Source organism: Leuciscus leuciscus (assembly GCF_965113295.1).
Source record: "Leuciscus leuciscus genome assembly, chromosome: 17".
In the NCBI taxonomy this organism is placed as follows: Eukaryota; Metazoa; Chordata; class Actinopteri; order Cypriniformes; family Leuciscidae; genus Leuciscus; species Leuciscus leuciscus.
The window spans coordinates 25,999,262-26,011,499 of record NC_138741.1 but is presented as its reverse complement, the minus strand read 5'-3'; the positions used below and the strand labels follow the sequence as shown (position 1 = coordinate 26,011,499).

The following is a 12,238-nucleotide window of genomic DNA, read 5'->3' as shown; positions in this document are numbered from 1 at the left end:
ACTAGACCAGTGGTTCTCGACTGGTGCGTTGCAGACTGGACAAAACAATATTGAATGCAAATAATGATTTGCAACTTAACTTCTAATCATGCATAGATAGGGAAATAGCAAAAATATATAGGCTTACAACTTTTAAAAGAGAAAACTATTTGCATATAATCTGTTTTTGACGTCAAAGCTTACTGTATGTTGACAATTTTAATTCTTTTTTGCAGCATATCGCATGCCAAGAAAAAAGGCAAGCAAGTAAATAAATAAATTTAATTATTATTAATTGAGTAATATTCAATCATTTAATTAAGTATTTTAATTAATAATTCATTATTTTAATTTAATTACTAATAAGAAATGAACTATATGCACTGTTATATCAGGAAAATAATGTTTAATTTATGATAAATAATATAGTTTTCAATATAATATTAATAATAAGTTTTAAACTATTTTGAAATTGTGCAAAGTCGGGCCTTCATGTCCAGAGTAAAATCCTGAAGCAAAACCAGTTAAAAACCACTGTGCTAGATCCCAGATTTGATCATTTATAACATATTAAATGCAAACTCCCACGCTTTATGTTGCTATTGATTCTGCATTTTTCAACATGTGTCTGCTGTTCGTTTTCCTCTTTCACAGCATTGAAAAGAGCAGGAGAGAGTGTGCCATGTGATTTATGACCACCGTGCCCTCATGTAGCAGACAATGTCAGCCATCCTTCGGCAGTAAAAAAAGAAGGCTGTAAATTTCAGAAGAAGGTGCGGGTTTACATGAAGGACAGCCCTCTTTTGTGTATATATGTGTCTCGGCCTGTTGTTTGACAGGTAAAGACTATCCTGCCAAAGTGTGTGTATGTGTACACCTGGCACACATTTTTCTCTTTGTTTGAAACAGAACCGTGTCACACCCCTTGCTCTTTTTCCCTGTCCTTACTCTGTGCTCGCACCTGAAAATTTACAGTCGTCGTAACATGCCTTCTTGAGAGAGTGCTGTGCTTTATGGGACAGGTGTCATGACCTGACCATCCGGATGCGTTCAGTTAAAGATGTGGCAGGGCTGTCAAACTCAACCGCACATCTGTAATTTACACGCCTTCTTTCCAGAAACCAAGAAAGACATTCCATTCTTCTTTTGATAAATGCGTCACATTTAAATGTTCGAAAAGCCATTTGAAAGTTTTACTGTCTATCTAAAAAAGCCAGAAAATGAACATTCCTATTATATATATATACACCATTGCGCATCTCTGAGCAACACATGGCAGTGGGGTTTCATTCCTGAATGAATCTGTGCTATTAAAGGAATATGTTGAGCGAATGATTTCAAAGACTCACTCTTTTTATTAGTGAATAAATCAGTGCTTTGTAACAAATCGGTTGAGAGAATGATTCCATCAGTGTGTCCGAAACCGCATACTGTCTGAGTAGGTACTACATTTGAATTTGAATTTACTTCTCAACCGCTGAAAAGCGTGTTGTATATAGTACGAAAATAGGTAGTATAAATAAAATTCAGACATACTACTGTTTATCTGCCCTGTTGTTACTATCACGTGGCCTACTAGCATCAGTTTCGTCGCTTCACTGCCATTCATAAATCCGCTCCCGTCGCCTCAGGTGATAGTAAAGTGTCCATTGAATTCGCACTTCAGAATCTCGGGCGGAAGGTCACCCGTGTACATTTCGCCTACTGTTTTTTGAATACTATGCTCTGTTGGGTTACTGTTTTTCGCATACTATATAGTAAGGAAGTAATTGATTTCTGACGCAGTGCGTAACTAATCTCATATATCATCACTTGTTTAGTTTAGAAAGAATTAGGTTTTTTGAACAAATCGGATGAGCAAATTATTCAGTGATTCCCTCACAGTTTTAGTTCCTGAATGAATCAGTGTTTTGAACGAATCAGTTGAGTGAATGATTCAGTGACTCGCTCATATAGACCATCACTTGTTTTGTTTTGAGTAAATTCGTGTTTTTGAACAAATCGGTTGAGCAAATGACTCAATGATTCACTCACAAAGTACGTTCATTGACGAGTTGGTTGAGTGTCATAAAGTAAAGTGTAACAATGTAACCAGCAGGAAGAGTCATTCATTAATCTCCATGATAATACCCCAAACGTAAATCCATAATCAATTGATATGATTTCCTTGAAACTAAAAAAAAAACTTTATTTTATTATTTTATTTTAAATTGTTTTATTTTAAATAACCATGCTGTTATTTTATTAAAAATGGTATTTTGGTAGAAACTATGGTGAAGTCTCTCAGCTGGCTCTGATCAGGTCATTTTTCGTAAGTGGATTTACTAACCCTGTGTTGGCTCCATCAGCTCCAGTCTGCGAGTTGCTGTCTGCTGTTGGCACACGATGAATAGCTGATCTGACTGCATGAGAGACTCTATCATCAGCCTTGCTCACCGGAGTCAGGGGGCCAACCGTCACCCCTGTGCAACCATGCCTGACTTTTCAACAGTCCCTCCTCTCTTTTCCTCTACTTCACTCACCCATGTCACGTTCCTGTGGCTCTCGTTTGTTCTGGCGGGACCCCTGATCCCTGGTCTTGGCCCGCTGCACTTTAAGTAAGGACACACTGACCTAAAATGGTACAGAGGGTTGCCCATAAGGAAGTGTTCTTTTAATGATTTTGTAGTGGAAAAAGCCTTTCAGTGCTATGGTTTCTTATCTACAGTAGAGCTCTGGCTGTGTCTGTTCTGTGTAACAGTCTCCATGCTTTCCCATACGGATATTTATCTGTTACTGTATTAGTAATCATTCTTCTCATTGTTTAAAGTGGGATTCTGTGGGGATGTGAAGTCTATACTCCTAGATTTGCTTGCGGTATCCCAATTTTTCACTCTCCTAAAGGAGGTTCCTGTGCTGTAAGGTGATCTTGGGAGCATTCTAAAGCCCTACACTCGTATCGTTTAGATCTATTTCTAGATCTGCCCTGGACCAGTCAGTTGTTGTCCCAGGTGTGTTGGCACAGGAATGGGTCTCTGCCGTGCAGAAGGCAAATTGACATCTCAGCAATGGCTTAATTCCAGTAAAGGTCGTTCTCCTCCTCTTTCTCTATCCATCTGCTTCCCCTCTACCCTCACGTCGCTGCTGTACCCCACATCTAAACACCCTCCCCCGGGCCCACCGCTGCTGTTTCTGCTGCTGCGGTGTGATTATTTGTAACCTGGTTGGTTAGTAAAAAAAAAAAGACAATCCATCTTACTGTATATATTTGTGAATGATCTCATATTTTCAAGATTATTAAAGGAAGAAAACATAATAAGTGGAATATCAGAAATATCATATTGTATATAAAATATGTACAATTTCATGCCAATATTTGCATATATAAATGAATGTACATTATTTAATAAAAAAATATTATTTTATGAAGTTGCTTACAAAGACAAACATTTAATTATCTATTTATTTACTAAATAAATAAATGAAATAAATGCCTAAATGTCTAAAATGCCTGCTTAAATTTGTTCATATTAATATTTGCATATATATGTTTTTTTTTATATAAATACATTTTAAATATATTTATGAAATAGATTACAAATACATTTATTTATTTATTTATTTATTTATTTATTTATTTATTTATTTATTTATTTATTTATTTATTTATTTAAATGCCTACCTTTCTCTGCCTGCATAAAGTGCCTGCTCAAATTTCCTTTTAGAACAGCATTCGATTTATATATTTTGTTTGGAAACCAGAACCCCTTCTTTCCTTTTCATTTTTTAATTCTCTCATTCTCATTCTTTTCTCCTGAAGAAGAGACTTAATCAGAAACAGATTTCTTGCACTGTATTCTGACCCTTTCACTGTGCTACAGATGGTTTGTGTGTGAATGAATGAAGGTGGGGTGCGGGGTGCGTACCCCAGAGATGATATAATGCGAGCAGCCGTGCATAACCGCGGCCACCGTCAGTATGTGCAGCATGTGTCGTTTTGTTCATTAACTCTCCCGTGCCTCCGTCTCTGGGGAGCTACAGTACCGCCCCCCTCTGCACCTCTCAGCGCACCACCTTCTTACTTCACCGTGGCCTTTTAAAACAAGCAGGGTCGCCTCACATCAGCACTGACCCCTCCATCACGGGACCAACCCCCTCCTCTGCAACCCTCTCTCCCCCCACACGCTTGAATGATCGATTGAGCTGCCGAACATGCGGGGCAGCGGGGTGTGAGGAGAGTGAGAGGTTTCATTAGTGTCCCTCTAAAGAGCCCAGCCACATTTATTCCATAAATATTCGCCTTAGGGGATGCCTGTCTCTGAAGGCATTTCAGTACAGCAGTGCTTGGCGTGTGTGTATATATAGATATGTATATTAATGTCTGACTGACACTTTTGCTCTAAATTAGCCTATCCTCATTATTTCCACACAGAGCCGCATTTCAGATGTATTTTGTGGGGAAATTTGGTCTTTTTGAGGGGAGGTGATTAGACTTCCCTCATTGACTACCGTATAAAGCTTTCTTTGACTTATAAAAAGCGACCACCTTACCAACTACTTAGCAACACCTCAAGAATACCCAAGAAAAGCTACATAATCATATAGCAACATTGTGATATTTTTTTTTTGTGTGTGTGTTCGCTGTGATATGTAATACATTTTCTAATGAACCTGACTGTGAATGTTACAGGCAAGTGGATACAAGAGTGTAGAACAGCAGCCCTGAGTTTATTGTTCAAAGCTAGAATTATGATTCATAAAGACGACGACCCTGAGCTGCAAGCAATGAACTTTACCCCTTTTTCTTTGAAATGTCTCTTTCTGTTCATGTCTCTCTCTCTCTCGTTCCCATTCATCATGTTTGACAGGAATGAGGGGCCACTTAAAATTCAGGGCAATTAACTCCTGATCCAATCCATTTAGCTGTGAGAGGATGTGAGCGATCACTTAAAGTGTGTCACAAAGCAGTGACAAGTGGACATCAGGCCTTATAATGACCCCTACATAAATTATAAATGCAGGCTGAAGCCAGAGATGATTATGAGCTCTTTCTGCGCCATAACATAGAAATCGAGTTGAACACGTCCAATGTAATATTCAGACTAATGGTCATTTAGGCTTTTCATTTGGGTGATTTTTTATCTTTTACAGTACATTTGGTCCCAAACTGGAATATTTGTTTCCATTCCACAAAATTTAACGATTAGGTCTTATATTTACAGATAAATTAGCATTGATTCTGCCATAGAGGACAATTAGAACATGCTCTCATGATTAATTGATACAGTTTGACTCACCAGGCCAGCCGTACGCACATCAGGACCTTTAGGACCCTGTGATTAGTATCTAACTCTTGGAGTTAGTATCTAACAAGCTACGGCCAAATGACATGCTTAAGCATAGAGGTTAATAATATAACAGGCCCGGAGTCAGCCATTGATGAGAGCTGCAATAATTCTGATGATAATCATGGTAATTACTATCAGCATCATCACTCAGAGGCATGAAATTGACCTCTAGAGATCAGTGAAGGCCTTTATTGAAGATAAGAGCCTGCAGCTCCATTTGCTGATCTGATTAAATGTAAATAGAGGGAGAGTATGCCTACAATTCCCACAATGCCATTACACTGCCAACGGCTACTGTAGCTCGGAATAAAGGGGACCACAGCCAAAACCCTCCACCCACACATTATGGCTTTGTTCCAAAGATTAGTGAGCTGTTCTACATAGACAACTGACTTCTAAGGCAGCATTCTAACTGATATGGAATTTTATAAGACATCATCTACATTCTGTGTATATATATTATATTATATTATTATATTTTAGAACAAAACCAATTATTATAATTAGAATAAATTATATTTTATTATGAATAGGCTATATATATTGATATCTATTACATCCTATTAACCGGATAATTCACCCAAAAATACAATTTTGTCATTACTTACTCACCCTCAAGTTGTTCCAAATCTCAAGTTGTTCCAAATTTAAATTTTTGGGTGAACTATCCCTTTTTATATATATATATATATATATATATATATATATATATATATTTTTTTTATATGGTATCATAGGACAGTCTTTGTGATGGTAATGTGCCTATAATGCCTTAAAATGCTACCTATGTAGTCAACTCTCTAGGTTTTGGCACAAATGTTATGACTATTGAACGTTGAGAACTTTGTTGTCCAATTACAGCAACCCCTCGCCTCCCATGTCCCATGTTTCCTGCCCTGGCTGACATTATTAATTTTGGAGGGCACCCTGGAGCCAGTGAAGCAGAGAATCTTTGGTACTATAAATGGATACACAGACCCTTTGGTCTCAATTGAGTCTGATGTTCTTCTACACTCCAGAACTAGAATATTATGTAGAATATTCTCAACACAAATATTCAGTAACCTGATAAAGCAGTAGTTTTATGTAATATTTAATGCATTTTGAGTCAACATAAAGTTCAAATTGACCCTATTTACATGTGAAATGTATGAACACCAAATGGCTATTTAAGCATAATTTTAGTATACTTTTGTAGGTAATGCAGCCTTTCCAAAAAGTTAAATTGTCAATATTTAACAGTAATTATCACTCTGAAATGTGTCGCTTTATAATAATATCGATCAATATTATACTGATTATACTGTACAATATTATACTGATTATACTGACAATATTAACAACATAATATTGATAATTCCAGAATGCTGACACATCTAATCATTTTCCGTATGGTCCTATTCAGAAATATGAGGATTAGGTATCAGAACCATGTTGCTTCATTCCTACATTTGTCCTTTAACGTCTGAGTCACACAATATGACCATCAGTCAGTCCCTTTTTCAGCTGTTAACTAGCGTCACCATAGTAACAGCAGGTTCTATACTGGCGTGCTCTTCAGTCTGCAGTTAGCAGTAACAGATCTGGCCTTCAGGAGGCTTAGCTCACCTCAGCACCACTTGGTTATGCGTTTTATGTCTTGTTTGAAGGCCAAAAACCATTCAGATTTCCTTGTAGGCTTTTTAGCTCAACAGGAACAGCCTGTTTTACTTTCAAGTGACATATTTCACTGTGAAATGAGTGAAACAGACATTTTATTACCTCTACAGAGGCAGCAAGTCTGTGCACCTCCTCTGATTGGACTTAGAATTTTATTTTATAATGAATTATAAATGATTAGCTTTTTTATTATTTAAATATTTTATTATTATTTTTGATATTATTATATTAAATAATTAATTATAAATTGTTTATATTTGATTAAAGTTAATCATTTTATTTTTTATATTAGGCCTATATATTACACTATATTTTATTTGTATTTATTTGTATTTATATATAGCCGCGTTTTAGACAAATAATGAGTTCTCTTTCACTTCTTCTTGCGCTTGAATGGACAAATTCACACAAAACTGTCAACTTTTTTTAAATTGTAAAATAGCAATCTCCGTCATCACAATGAATGGAAAATGCGAACGACTCATTTTGAGACACTGGTTATGATTTATGGGGAATATATATATATATATATATTTTTTTTTTTTGGACCATTATAGGGTGGTTGTGCACACACACACTACCGACACACATTTACTGTATGTTCCAACACCATGTAAAAGTGAATTTTGCATAATAGGTCCCCTTTTAAAGTGACAGCAGCCTAATATTCCTGCTGCTGCCTGTGTTTTTAATCTTAATCAAACAACAAAAGACAAAAAAAGAAAGAAATCACTCATTGCTCTTGACTGAATATATTTTGTAACCTAATTAAGGATTAGGTTGTTTGTTGTTGTTGTTGTTTTTTTGTGTGTTTTTTTTAGATGGCCATGCATAAGACCAGAATGTTCTAAAAAAGTAAATAGATTGGTACATCATTCTATTCTATTCTATTCTATTCTATTCTATTCTATTCTATTCTATTCTATTCTATTCTATTCTATTCTATTCTATTCTATTCTATATTCTAGTATGCGCAGTAGGCGAAATATGTTGCCCTGCTCAATAAGTATAGACCGATCGGGCTGTTTCATTGGCCTTCCACTGCCATGGCTTTGCCTATGCTGACTCACTAAGGCAGCATTCCGATTCAAAGCGCTCTATTTTTTGCTTGAGCGGTCTCAGCCTCTGTGGTTTGTCTGATGATCCGGTGAAGAAGCAGCTTGACTGTCTGGGAGAACCTTATCTGCAGAAACAGCCTCCGAGCACTGTACAATCTCACAGGTCAGAATTGTGGGGATTTGTATGGGTCCAACTCCTCTGGTTATGCTCTATTTTAGCATCTTCATCCTCTTGACAGTGAAATATCTTCACATACTCTTTTACTTACAATTTGCTGATTATTTGTCATTTATATCAGCGTATAAGAATAAGAACTTTAATCATATAGGACATGAACAAATGAATGGCACAGATATGTAATGAAAGACAAACTTTAAAGCATCATGAAATACTAGAACTGTTTTACAGCACACTAATGGGTTTATTTTTTAAGTACTACAGCAGCAAAGCCAGCGAGGAGAGAGCTATAGGGGGAAATAAAATCATTTTATAGTTAAAAATATGTTTGGGAGAATTCATTTCTCATGGGATTGCTCTGATTAACCCTTGGTTTAATCTGAGCAGGCTGACTTTAGACCCCAAAATAAATGCTTCACAGCCCAGTCAATTAACTCATAATGGCTCATTAGGTATTCCAGATACTAACTAAAGTAAACAGCTTCATTAGCAGCAGATCTGTTGAAATCTGAAAACTGTGGCATCGTTTGGCAAAGGGGCTGTGTGGAAAGATTAATAAATTAGTGATTAATTTTCAAACCAGGCTCAAAACCTAAACCATGTAAAAAGTATGCATACAAAAGAGGCTGAGAGATAGTGCCAGTCAAGCTTTTAATGAGTGAGGCGTTTAATTAGAATCCCGGGGCTATGGAGTTCTGCTAATTTAAATATGAATAACCATTGCGAGTTATGTTAGCTACAGCTTAAGTCTGAAGGAATCAGCAGCATGCTGATTATTTTGCATCTGTTCATGTTTTTTGGCTAATTTTGACCATAACCCCTTGCGCTATAATGAAAAGAGAAGTGCAAATTCTGGAATTCTGGAAATGCAATTCTGAAGCTACAATTTAATGAATGAATTTAAAGATAATGAATTGCAGCCTATAAAAGTCATATTCAACAATTAAAAAACATTTTCAGATATATATTTTTAGATACATTTAAAAATATAAAAAATGGCCCAAAATAAATAGCAAATATATTTACATAAATAATTTTTTTTTAACATTGCTTATATTTTCTCATATGCACTACCATTAAAAATTGTGGGTGGTAATTTTTTTTAAATGTTTTTGAAAGAAGTCTCTTATGCTCACCAAGCATTTATTTGATCAACAATAAAGCAAAAAACATATTATATTCTAAAATCTAATTTATTCTTCTGATGGTAAGAATTCCATTGCTATTCCAAATTCAGCCACAGTCTTAAACTCAAAACTCAAAAGTATGAACTTTCCCATTACTAACAAGCCCAGACAGCAACATAGTGTTGGTCCAGATCCGGCCCATATCTGGTACGCGTTGAATCCACATGTATCAGATGTGGCCCGGATCTGGGTCGACACTAAGTCAAACTGTCCATCCACTGAAAACCCATTTTAATTGTTTTACTTAATGAGGCTTATCGGCAAAAACGCCCAGATATATGTATCTGCTACCTGTTTATCTCTCCTCCCCGCTCACTCTCATTATGCAAGCGAATCCCCTTTAATCTGCACCATATGGGCAGAATGCTGACTAATTAGAAGCAATATGTAACAGACATTTGCGTTGTGTATGATGTTAAAGCTTTAGGGAGTGCGATATAGCAGTGGGAACGCTATGGCCTGCCTCTTTCATGCTCTATGTTTGTGGTTGAATCTCTATGCGGCGGCTCTGCAGCTGTGGATCAGAGCGGGATGTATGAAAAGTGACAGGGAAATTAGACAACAGCCCCTGTGACACAAAGCACCGCCAGAACACGACTGCAGGTTGAATCGTGCTGCAGGCTTTTTTTTTTTTTTTACTGCCGCTGCAGTGAAACGGTGTCACCCAGAAATGTCTAAGGATGTTCTGAGTCCTTTGGAGATGAAGGTTGTTTTAAGGACAATAGGGAAGTTCAGCTCGGTATTCAGTGTTTCTGGCTACACAGAGAGCTGACGTTCATACGGACATTATTAGCCTACTGGGTAGGTCTGACCCGGTGGATTACTCACTTTGTGCTTTGGCTTAACATGATCTAAACGTAATCTTTTGTGTCTTCTCAGTCTTTTGTAGAATTTCTGACTTCAGTGTCTTTCTGTAGTATTATTATGAAACAGAGACCTATTAGAATGCTGTTTTAAAGGAATAGCTCATGCCAAAATGAACATTCTGGCCCTGTTTACACCTGGTTTTAAGATGTGTTTTGGTCGATCGGATCACAAGTAGACGATAGAGACACATTCCCATTGACACCTGGTGTTTTAATCCATCTCTATTGTCCACTTTCAACCACTTCTGTCCTGATTTCTTCGAGGGGAGGGTCTATGGGCTGGTAAATGTATGGGCTTTTTTAGATCTTTCAATCTAATGGACGAAATAAGCTCACATAATTTACAAAAGAACGTGGCTGGAGATGACGGAAAACATACGGAGAGCATCAGCTTTCTTTTCTGCTATGATAGCCACAAGACCACGCCAAACGTGGTGAGTGAGTGTTAGAAATCAGGAATGGTGAGAGAATATTGTGCTTGGTACGTTTTTTATCTTTCATCCAAACTTGGGTCTTTAGCCGAAAAAGTTTAAATCCCGACTCGCTAGCGCGCTTCCCATAATGTTTAAGCATTTTGTCAATAGGCATAGAGTAGGTGGTCTTTTGTGGCTGTTCGAATGCATTCGACCACATTAACGTTTACACTATGAAAGCAATCCGGTCGAATGTGTTTTCGACTACCTCTGGAAGTGGTCGAAAGTGGACAAACTTAAAATGTTTTAGACCCCATTTACACCTGTTTTTAGTGTCATCCACATCTTGACAAAAATGCATCTTAATACCAGGTGTAAACAGGGCCTCAGTCATCTCTTACTCACTCTCATGTCATTCAAAACCTTTCGTTCTTCCATGGAACACAAAATACGTTTTTTGGAGAATGTTCCTGTTTATACAATAAAAGTCCTTGTTTGTGTTATGCAAAAGAAAGTAAGTCATACAGGTTTGGAACCACATGAGATGAGTAAATAATGACAGTATTTTCATTTTTGTCTGAACTATCCCTTTAAATCACGAGGCACGTTTAACCAGTGACATTACTGGCATTCAATCTAATGTAATGCATCTTGAGGTGAAGTCTGAATATGTGCGAGTGTAAATTCATTTTAAGATTTTAAGTTTGTAAATTTAAATTTACAATACAATTTAGAGGGATCTGTTATCAGAGGTAACTAAGTTATGCATTTCAGAAATGTACATATACAACATCACAGTTAGCTAAACTTTTTTAAACAATGTTATAATTTGAGGCAGAAACAATGAGCTCATTGAAGTAATGCATACTTGTTTGTTAACAAATGATTATGACATTTCAAAAATGTTGTATTGGTGCATGTTGATTAAGAGTATAGGACAAATATAGGACAAAAGTCATATTGACATAGACTGTAAAAAAATATTGACTGTTTTTATGGTCCTTTTTGAAGAACTACAGAACTTCAACAAATGTATTGACCTGAATGCACTGACACTATTGGATGAGAACTGAACTGAGCTGGATGATGACATCACTTTTTTCTGCAGAGCTGCTGTGTAGATGAAAGGAACCAATTTAATAATTGATGATCTTTACAGCAAGTCAAGTCAAGTCAAGTCAAGTCAAGTCAAGTGACCTTTATTTATATAGCGCTTTTTTCAATACAGATTGTTTCAAAGCAGCTTTACAGTGATAACAGGAAAATAATGCAACAAAGTGTGTTTCGGCTGGACAGCAGATCGAGATACATACAACAGTGTATGATTATGATTCAGGCAGTATTACAGGTCAGAAGTCAGATTGGATTAGAACATTCAGAATATTATCCAGTTCCATGTGGTTGAAGATCGGAGTCACGGCGGTATGGAGACGGGTTTGTTGAGGATCCGTGCCGATGAGGCCTTCGCAGGGGAGAGTCTATTTGACATAATCTCTGCTGACACTTCAGGGATGCGTTGTGGTCATGTCTAGGCGCAGGTCCACCAACTGATCTGGATACGGTCCTGATCC

The 12,238-nt window shown here is 36.9% G+C and overlaps 1 protein-coding gene across 3 annotated transcripts in view; it reads left to right on the top strand.

Moving 5' to 3' along the window:
• Nucleotides 1-12,238, top strand: part of kif26ba (kinesin family member 26Ba) — a 96,463-nt gene that overhangs the window by 46,702 nt on the left and 37,523 nt on the right. The window lies entirely within an intron of this gene.